Below are 9,784 nucleotides of genomic sequence, written 5' to 3'. Positions count from 1 at the left end.
CATTCGACAAAAACATTGGGTACCCCCCCTCCCCGAGTTGGGACCAAAAAACTAGAAGCCGCCCCTGTGGCAACCAACAAAAAATGGAACTCAGGATGCAACCCAGCTAGAAGACATGCAGTTGCGTGGCTGCTGTGGTACATGCAACTGGGCCCCATGTCTCTCGATGCCACCCCATTCGACAAAAACGTAGGGTAGTCGGTGTTGCGACCAAGTTAGAGAAAACATGTAGTTCCGTGCCTAGTGTGGGATATGCAAATAGGCCCCCGTGTCTCTCGACGGCTCCCGCTCCGACAAAACAAAAAGGTGCCCCCCTCCTCCCCCCGTTGCGACCAAGAAAACAAAATGTCCCCTCCCCTAGTTGCGACCAATGTAGAAAGACATGTAGTTTTACGTGCCCCCTAGTGCGGAACATGTAAATTGGGGGCCATGTCTGTCGGATTTCGGGTTCCGGCAGACCCTTGAGGTTCGAACACTGGGGTGCGCGCGGAGATTTCGCCTCCTACCTACCTGCACCCCTCCGCCTTGCTAGGATCTAAACTAAGGAATGAACAACACAAGAGACACAGGGTTTATACTGGTTCGGGCCACCGTTGTGGTGTAATACCCTACTCCAATGTGTGGTGTGGTGGATTGCCTCTTGGGCTGATGATGATGAACAATACAAGGAAGAACAGCCTTGCGAGGGTCTGTCCTTGACTGGGGTGACGAACTGGTGGGAGGAGCTCAGTCACCTTTCTCTCTCTCTCTCTTTCTGATCTTCTCTCTCTCTCTTCCCTGCCTGCCTCTCTTGCTCTGTGGGTGGCTGGTCCTATTTATAGAGGCCCTGGTCCTCTTCCCATATATCGAGCGGGAAGGGAGCCAACAATGGCGGGCTAATTTGAAGGGGGACAGCTAGTATCAACTATCCTGACAAAAGTAGTCTTCGCCTGCGCAAAGCTCTGGTGATGACGTCGTCTTGGGCTCCACGGTGACCTCTGACTCGTAGTCCTCCTGGTCTTGGTCTCGTTGCACCGAAATGGCAACCTTTGCCTGATGCCTCGGTACTCCGCGGCTGCGCCCTTGCCCCCTTTGCACCAAAGAGGAAGGGAGGACGCTGCGCGGGCTGGCACCCACCTGGCGCCCCTGGTCGTCATGGCTTACGTCACGGGCACCTCGTGAGGTACCACGCCTTGATCTCTCCGCCTCCTCGTGAGCCAGCCTGACGAGGCCGCGCCTGAGGAAGCTTCGCGTCGTCCGCCCCGCGAGGCTTGGCCCCTCGCGAGGGTCTTGGGTTTGTATTGGTGAAGATGGGTCGTGCTGGGCCCCCCTTTGAGCCACGCCGCAGGCCGCAGGCAGGCAAGTCTGGGGACCCCCGTTCCCAGAACGCCGACAGTAGCCCCCGGGCCCAAGGCGCGCCCGGACTTGGTCGTGCAGGGAGGCGGAAGGGCAAGAGCGAAGCGCCACGGGCCCTAACAGCTTGCGGCCTTCGGCGCCGCGTGGCGGTTGACTGGACGTGGGCGCCCTAGCAACCGCGCGAGTTGATAAAGGAGCGGCATCCACCTAGGCTTTGCTTCTTGCTTTCCCTGGTTGCTGCTCAGATCCCCTTTCTTGGGCCTCTCCTTCCTTCCTCCAAAATTTCCAGATCCACTCCGACGGTGTGACCTAGCAAGCCATGGCGCCTCGTCAGCCCCCGGCCGTAGCTTGGTACTCGTCTGCCCTGGATCCGCCGAATGTGTCGGAGGCGAGCCTCGCCCGGTTGCGCCGGATGGCGACGGCGCGGGGCGTCAACGGGGCGAAGGTGTTCAAAGCCGGCTCCGCCACCCCTGAGGGTCAAGGGAGCACCTTCTGTCCGCTCTTTGTAAGTGCCATTGCTGCTGGCTTGGTGCCTCCCTTCTCTGAGTTCTTCTTATCTGTCCTCCGCCACTATAAGCTACAAGCCCTGCATCTCCACCCCAACTCCATCCTTCTCATGGCGATCTTCGCCTATTACTGCGAGGCTCACGTAGGGGTGCAGCCTTCAGTGGCCTTGCTGCGCCACTACTTCTACCTCCGGACCTCTCGTGGTACTGCTTCCGCGTGCGCGAGCTTCGTCGCGTACGGTGGCCCCATTGCCATTTCGAACCTCGGGAAAAGGATTGAGGGCTTCAGGAGCAAGTGGGTCTTGGTGGATGCAGGGCGCAGCCACCCTCGGCTGATCTTGCCCACGGAGCAGCCCACGAGCTCCAGCGATTGGGGTCGAGCGAAGCTCACGGACCCCCGCGCGAAGCTGATGTTGGAGAAGATGGACGCGGATCTGAGGCCGGCCAACATGGCGGCGGCGAAGCTGACCGGCGCGTCGCTGCTGAGGGAATTCCTGGAGCACCATCTGGCCCCGCTTCGGCAGTACTCACTTCCGATGTGGAGGCCCCATCCGAGCCCCACGGCCTTAGCCGACGGAGATCTGGCTGCTGTCCCCCAATCTCTGGTCGGGGGCGATGTGGCGAGGTTGGCGGGCGCTCCTACGCCCTTGTTCCTCCGCGATGACTGGGAGCAGGTAGTGGAGTCCATGCCCGTCTTCAACGGGGATGGGCCCGTGCCCGTGGAAACTCCCGAGGAACCGGTGGACGTGCCCTCCGACGACTCCAGCGAAGAGGAGGAAGGAGGGGAGCGGGGAAAAGGGCCTGACTCCGAGGCGATTGACAGAGAATCGAGGGCTCCCCTCCCCCGGCACCGGTCCCGCGTTCTCCGCCTCTCTCCGAGCGATGGCGACGAGGATGACGATGAAGACGACGGCGAGCAGGACGGCGGGAGCCCACCCCCGATCCCTAAGAAGGACAGGACCGGGCTGATCTCCCGCGGGTCTGCCCCGGCCCCGGGGCAGATCGCAGATGCGCCTTCCGCCTCCAAGCTTCTCGAGGTTGACCCTTCCAGCCGGCTTTCAGGCTTCAAATTTGGCCGGAGGCCACTTGAGCTCACTGGCGACGACCCGTAAGCATTCGATTCTTGTCTTTATCTCTTGCTCTGCTTCTGAAGCTTGACGTCCGCGTCTCTTGGATAGGCTGGCGCCCGCTACAAAGAAGCCGAAGGGGGCTCCCGAGGTTCCATCCGTGGCAGCGCTTCTGCCCGCGAAGGAGGGTGACCGCGACGCACAGGCTTCTCCTGCCCGGTCGTCCTCGCGAGGCCTGGCTGAGCCGGCTGGGGCGAGCTCCGCCCCCACGGCCCAAGTGGCTCCCGAGGTGCTCTTGCCTGCCGCCGCCATTTCGGCTGTCGGGGCGCGGCAGACTCCGCCTCAGGATGATGTGGCCGCGCTGCCGTCTTCTCCTCCTACTCCACCGGCTGCTGTCTCTCCGACTCCTTCTGCCGTTCTGGATCGTGTTGTTGCTGAGCTGGACCGACTGCGTCAGGATCTTCTTGGCGCCGACCCCCGCTTGGTGGCCGGGCGCTTGGAGCTGGCTTCAGGATGGGTTCGCTCCGATGCTTCGATTCGGGCGGCGCTAGTCCACGCCTCGACGGCGTGCGACGAGGAAAAGCAGGCCGTCCTTGAGGCGAAGGCTACTCGTGATGCAGCCCTGGCAGAGGTGGTCTACGTCCGTGGTCGTTGCAAGGCGCTGGAGGGCGAACTGCAAGGTCTACGGGACCAGCTCGTGAACGAGGTACGCCTTTGCAAAGAGCAGGAAGAAGGCGTGAAGGCTCGCGAGGCAGCTCTCAAGGAGAGGGAGGTCAAGCTCAAGAAACGCCACGACCGCCTAGGCGCGCTGGAGCAGGAGCTGGGGGCGAGGAAGGCCAAGCTGGACGACGAGGCCCTGGTTCTTGCCGAGGACCGCGTGGCCTTCACGGAGATGGAGGCGAGGGCTCGCTCCTCGCTGAGGACGCTTTACGACAGCGGCCTAGAGAGCCCACTGGCTGGCGCCGAGGACGGCCCCGCCAAGCTGCTTCCCTTCCTAGTTCACGCTCTTGAAGATGTCGCCCTTGGCCTGGGCCCCAGGGCTGAGGCCGAGGCGCGTGTCCTGTCTTCTGCAGCAATGACGCGGGTCCTCACCCACATCTACCTTCGCGATCCCGGTGTCGACCTCGACAGCCTGCTGGAGCTAGTGAGCGGCGAGCGTGCCGCTGCCGCTGCCGAGGCCGTGATGGGTCACGCAGAGGCCCTGCTGGGGAAGTTCCGGGCCTTCAGCACCAAGCCGAAGCAAGGCGCTGCCGACCCTACTGCTCCGTGAGGCGTACCCAATCCGCGCTGCTCCATCGCCAACAAGTGACTCTGTCGCGGCTCCTGTCCTGCCTTTAATTCCTGCACATGTATCATGCCTTGAGGAGGCATTTAAACTTGCGTTTGGCATTGATATAACAGTGTGGACTATAATATTTGCTTTTGAATTCCTTGAAATTTGTGCCTTTCCTTCCTACTTGCTTATGTTCTACACCGGCAGAGCCCGGCCCCGCGCATGCCTCACCCAGCATTGGTCCCGACCGGAAACCAGGACGGGGCCAAGGAGTGAGGGGCCACGTGACAAGTTAGGCTCCTGAGTCGCGATGCTCAGGAGTCCCCCTTGGCGCACGAATAGCCAGTAGGGAGGTGTGATGCAGGTGGATCTATCGTTCTACGTCTACAGAGCCCGGCCGCTCGCGTACCTCACCCAGCATTGGTCCCGACCGGAAACCAAGACGGGGCCACGGAGTGAGGGGCTACGTGACCAGTTAGGCTCCTGAGTCGCGATGCTCAGGAGTCCCCCTTGACGAACGAACGGCCTTCGTACCTTGGCTCCGCTTGGGGAGAGACGCGTGACGAACCAGGCCCGGGGGGACCTGGCTGAGCGGCGTGCGTCTGGGTGTGACCCAGGCGCAGCCCCCGTGCCCAGCCCCGTCGCGCGGCACTCCCGAGGGGAGGCGTTACGACGAGGCTAGACACTGAGCTCTGGGCTCCCTGAGGTTGGTGCGGTCCGGGGGCCACCCTCAGTTGTTTATCACCAACGCAGAGCATAGCGCTACCGTATGTGTACGGGCATAGCCGCTCCTCGGCAGTGTCGTCAGCCAGTGCGGAGCATGGTGCTTCCACTGGTACGTGGGAGGGGGGGCCCTCCGGGAGGTGCCCCCGAGGCGTGTACAGCCCCGCCCTGACACATGGCTGGCACAGTAGGACCTGGCGAGGTGTATCTGGGCACCCGTGAGCCAGGGCGGGACTCACGGGGCCCTACCTCTAGGCGGGTTGCGCCTGGCACTGGGCCTTATCTTTTGATGTGTCCCTACAAATTTGGTTAGATGTCGGCACCCTATGTCCCCGGGTCCCGGCCCTCGAGCTGGTCTCAGCCGTCGCTGGTATGCCAGGTCGCGATGCCATGGACAAGGCCAGAGGGTGAGGGCTGGAGACCCAGTAAGAGCCATGAGTCGCGATGCTCAGGTACCCCCCCCCCCATTTAACGTGCAAGTGGTCGGCATGGAGAAGAAGAAGTGTCGTGGACCGGCATCAAATAATCAAGCATGGTGGGTCTAATGCATAATCGGAAATAAACGCAAACGGGATACATGCTGCTGGGCCTGGCCCGAGTGGCTTGGGGTTCATGCGGCCCGAGGGGCGCCCCCAACAAGGTAAGCTAACAAAATGGAATAAAAAGGGATACACGCCGTAGGGACGGACCCACGCGGCCTGGAATAATGCAGCCCTGGGGGGTGCTCCCAGCTGGAAGTGAAAACTTGAAAGATGTCACCTGATGATGCTGAGGACGAAGGGGTGTTGGTGTAGCAGACTCGGTGGGCTGCGGGAGCCGATCCTCACGAGCCCTCAGGCCCAGGGGCCTCGGGAGGCTCCAGAGGCGCTGGCGGCTCCTCACGTGCCATCTCCATCCCTGCCAGGGCTGCGGAATGCCTGGCCTCTTGTGCCTCCATGATGCCCCTCATGAGGCGCTGGTACGTGGCAGCTGCGTTCGGCAAGCCGTAAGGCATGCGAATGTAGCTGTGGGGTGGGCCTCCGCAGCGCCCCACTCGGGAGGGCCAGAGGCGCTCCAGAGAGGCGACTCGGTTGAGCCCTGGTATGTCGATGCAGACACGCAGCCCACCATTCTCGCCTGGATGGGGAGCCACTGCTGGTAGGCGGCGACTGCCTTTCATGACTCTTGACTCCTGTAGCTCCTGAATGGCCTTGCTGACGAACTCCTGAGGGTCTGGATCTCCTTGCCTTGCTCCTTCTTGAGGGAAACGTGCTTCGAAACACGCCTCCATGTGGTGCCCAAGCGCCTCCCTCATGACCCTGGCTAGGTCGGTGGCCCTCCAGGGGAGAGCCCCCGAGCCCTGCCTAAGGAGGGCGCCGGGCGCGCTTTCCTATGCGATGGAAGGAGGTTCCCCTGGGCAAGCGCGGGCCCAGAGGGGCCTGCCTCCTGAGTGGTCGGGCCGGACGATGTCTTCTTCTTCTTAAGGACGGTCCCGGGAGGCCTCCTGCTTCCACGATCCGGGTCTTCCAGTGACGCGGCCTGAAAGGCTCGTTCCAGGGAACACACCGCGTCCTTTTCTTCACAGGGCACCGTGATGACTCCGCCGCTTCCTGGCATCTTGAGGACGTTGTAGCCGTGGTGAGTTACGGCCATGAACTTGGCCAGCGCTGGGTACCCAAGGATGGCGTTGTACGGCAGGCGAATGTGAGCGACCTCGAAGTTGATAAGCTCGGTGCAGTAGTTGTCGCGTGCCCCGAAGGTGACAGGGAGGCGGACCTGCCCAATCAGGACCGTGGAGCCGTCGGTGATACCGGAGAAAGGCTTGGTTGGCTGAAGCTGGCTGTAGGGCACTTGGAGGTTGTTGAATGTTTCCACGGACAGGACGTTGAGCCCTGCCCCGCCATCGATGAGGGTCTTGGTGACCAACACGTTGCTGATGATTGGGGAACAAAGCATCGGGAGAACTCCGGCTGTAGCCGCACACTTGAGCTGATCTGCTGAGCTGAACGTGATGGCGCACGCCGACCACCTGAGAGGGCGCGTGGCTTCGAGCCTGGGGAGGACTGCGTTCACTTCGCGGGCGAACTGCTTGAAGATACGCTGAGAGGCTGGGGCTTGTGCCCCGCCCAGGATGCAGGCGATCGCGCGCGGCTCCTGGAAGCCCCCAGCCCCCTCGTCCTGGTGGCGGTCCTCGTTTCTCCTTGGCTGCGGCGGCAGCGGTGGGAGGCCTGCGTTGCCTTGCGGGCGATCCTCGCGAGGCTGATCCCTCCAGTCTCCCTCGCGAGGCTGATCTCTCCAGCCTCCCTCGCGAGGCGGGTCTTGCCAGCGATCCTCGCGAGGTTGATCGCGCCACCCTTGGCGCGGGCCACGGTCTTCCCAGCGTCCTGCGTTCCTTCCTCCTCCTCGACCGTAGCCCCGATCACTGCGGTCAGGGCGCTGGCCGATCCTTCCTTCTCGCACGGCTCAAAGCTCTTGACATTCGTTGGTGTTGTGGGTGTGGAGGTCGTGGTACACACAGTACCGGCTGCCCTTGGAAGGTTCGGGCTGATCTCTGCCCCGCTTGGTGTCTGGTTCTGCCGCGAGCACGGCAGCCCCCTTGCGCTTCACATCCTTGGCCTTGGGCTTCTTCTCTTCTGGGTCTGCGGCAGGCAGCTCGAGGAGGGAGAGACGCCCTTCCTCGTCCCTGGCGCACATGGTTGCCAAGTTGAACAGCTCCAGGGAAGTGCACAGGTCTTCATGCATCGCCAGCTCCTCCTTCATCTTGATGTCGCGCACGCCGTCTGAGAAGGCCGAGATGATGGCCTCCTCAGTCACCTTGGGAATCTTGAGGCGCGCGCTGTTGAAGCGATGGATGTACTTTTGCAGGGTCTCCCCGGGCTGTTGCTTGATGCGGTGCATGTCACTCACGGCGGGTGGCCGGTCGCGACTGCCTTGAAAGTTGGCGATGAAGCGGGTGCGCATCTCGTCCCAGGAGGAGATTGTGCCTGGAGCCAGGTTCAGGAGCCAGGTCCGGGCCCCGTCCTTGAGCGCCATGGGGAACCAGTTCGCCATGACCTTCTCGTCTCCGTTGGCAGCTTTGATGCCCAGCTCGTAGAGCTGGAGGAACTCCGCAGGGTTAGCCTGCCGTCGTAGCGAGGAGGCAGGTCTGGCTTGAACTTGCCGGGCCACGCGATGTTGCGTAGCTCGGCGGTGAAGGTGCGGTAGCCTGCTGTGGCCACGGGAGGCCTTGGATGACGGGGAACTTGGTCCTGCATGTCCCCACGCGCTGCATCTAGGAGCAGCACAGGGTCCTGACGCGCGGGAGCAGGAGCATGGTCGCGACGTGCTGGAGCAGGGAGCGCCCGGGCAGCTTCCTGCGGGCGAGGGACTTCTTGACAGCTCTGCTCTTGCTGCGCTAGCGCCTGACGGAGCGGGTTCTGCCCAGGGGCCACGCGCCTTGGAGCCATGGCGCCTTCCTGAGGAGGAGGCGGCCGGGGCGTCGCCGGGGCTTCACTGCCCGCGTGGGGCAGGGTGCGGTGCAGCGGAACGAACGGCGCGGGAGAGCCCCCTGCGGCGCGGACAAGATCGGTGACGCGGTCGAGCCATTCTTCGTAGACGTCGTCGACGGGACGGTAACGCAGGAGCTCGTTCGCCGCGATGAGTGCAGCCCGAGCCTCCATGGACGAAGAACTAGCTGGGGTGAGCGAGGGAGTTGCGGTGCTGCCGTCTTGCCGCACGGACGGATGCTGGGATGATGCTTGATGCTCATCCCCCGCCGGGCCGGTGGCGGCGTTGACGGCAGGTGACGGGGAACGGCGAGGATGCACGCCGACAGGGGCCGTCTGGGCGACGCGGGAAGCGAGCGCGGCCCGGCGCTCGGCGCGGGCCTGACGAGCGTCAGACATGGGCGTGATGGTCGGAGGAGAACGGGGTGGTGGAAGACGAATCCCGGCGCACCCCTACCTGGCGTGCCAAATGTCGGATTTCGGGTTCCGGCAGACCCTTGAGGTTCGAACACTGGGGTGCGCGCGGAGATTTCGCCTCCTACCTACCTGCACCCCTCCGCCTTGCTAGGATCTGAACTAAGGAAAGAACAACACAAGAGACACAAGGTTTATACTGGTTCGGGCCACCATTGTGGTGTAATACCCTACTCCAGTGTGTGGTGTGGTGGATTGCCTCTTGGGCTGATGATGATGAACAATACAAGGAAGAACAGCCTCGCGAGGGTCTGTTCTTGACTGGGGTGATGAACTGCTGGGAGGAGCTCAGTCACCTTTCTCTCTCTCTCTCTCTTTCTGATCTTCTCTCTCTCTCTCTTCCCTGCCTGCCTCTCTTGCTCTGTGGGTGGCTGGTCCTATTTATAGAGGCCCTGGTCCTCTTCCCAAATATCGAGCAGGAAGGGAGCCAACAATGGCGGGCTAATTTGAAGGGGGACAACTAGTATCAACTATCCTGACAAAAGTAGTCATCGCCTGCGCAAAGCTCTGGTGATGACGTCGTCTTGGGCTCCACGGTGACCTCCGTCTCGTTGTCCTCCTAGTCTTGGTCTCGTTGCACCGAAATGGCAACCTTTGCCTGATGCCTCGGTACTCCGCGGCTGCGCTTGCCCCCTTTGCACCAAAGAGGAAGGGAGGACACTGCGCGGGCTGGCACCCGCCTGGCGCCCCCGGTCATCATGGCTTGCGTCTCGAGCACCTCGTGAGGTACCCCGCCTTGATCTCTCCGCCTCCTCGTGAGCCAGCCTGACGAGGCCGCACCTGAGGAAGCTCCGCGTCATCCGCCCCGTGAGGCTTTGCCCCTCGCGAGGGTCTTGGGTTTGTGTTGGTGAAGATGGACCGCGCTGGGCCCCCCTTTGAGCCACGCCGCAGGCCGCAGGCAGGCAAGTCTGGGGACCCCCGTTCCAGAACGCCGACAATGTC

General features: G+C 62.5%; 1 protein-coding gene across 6 annotated transcripts in view; it reads right to left on the bottom strand.

The window, feature by feature from the left end:
• LOC119316597 overlaps window positions 1-9,784 on the bottom strand; it is a 57,534-nt gene that overhangs the window by 13,672 nt on the left and 34,078 nt on the right. The gene's annotated exons all lie outside the window — the stretch shown is intronic.

This window comes from Triticum dicoccoides, chromosome 6A (assembly GCF_002162155.2).
Source record: "Triticum dicoccoides isolate Atlit2015 ecotype Zavitan chromosome 6A, WEW_v2.0, whole genome shotgun sequence".
Taxonomy (NCBI): Eukaryota; Viridiplantae; Streptophyta; class Magnoliopsida; order Poales; family Poaceae; genus Triticum; species Triticum dicoccoides.
Note: the sequence above shows the minus strand (reverse complement) of the source record. Positions and strands in the feature narration are given on the sequence as shown.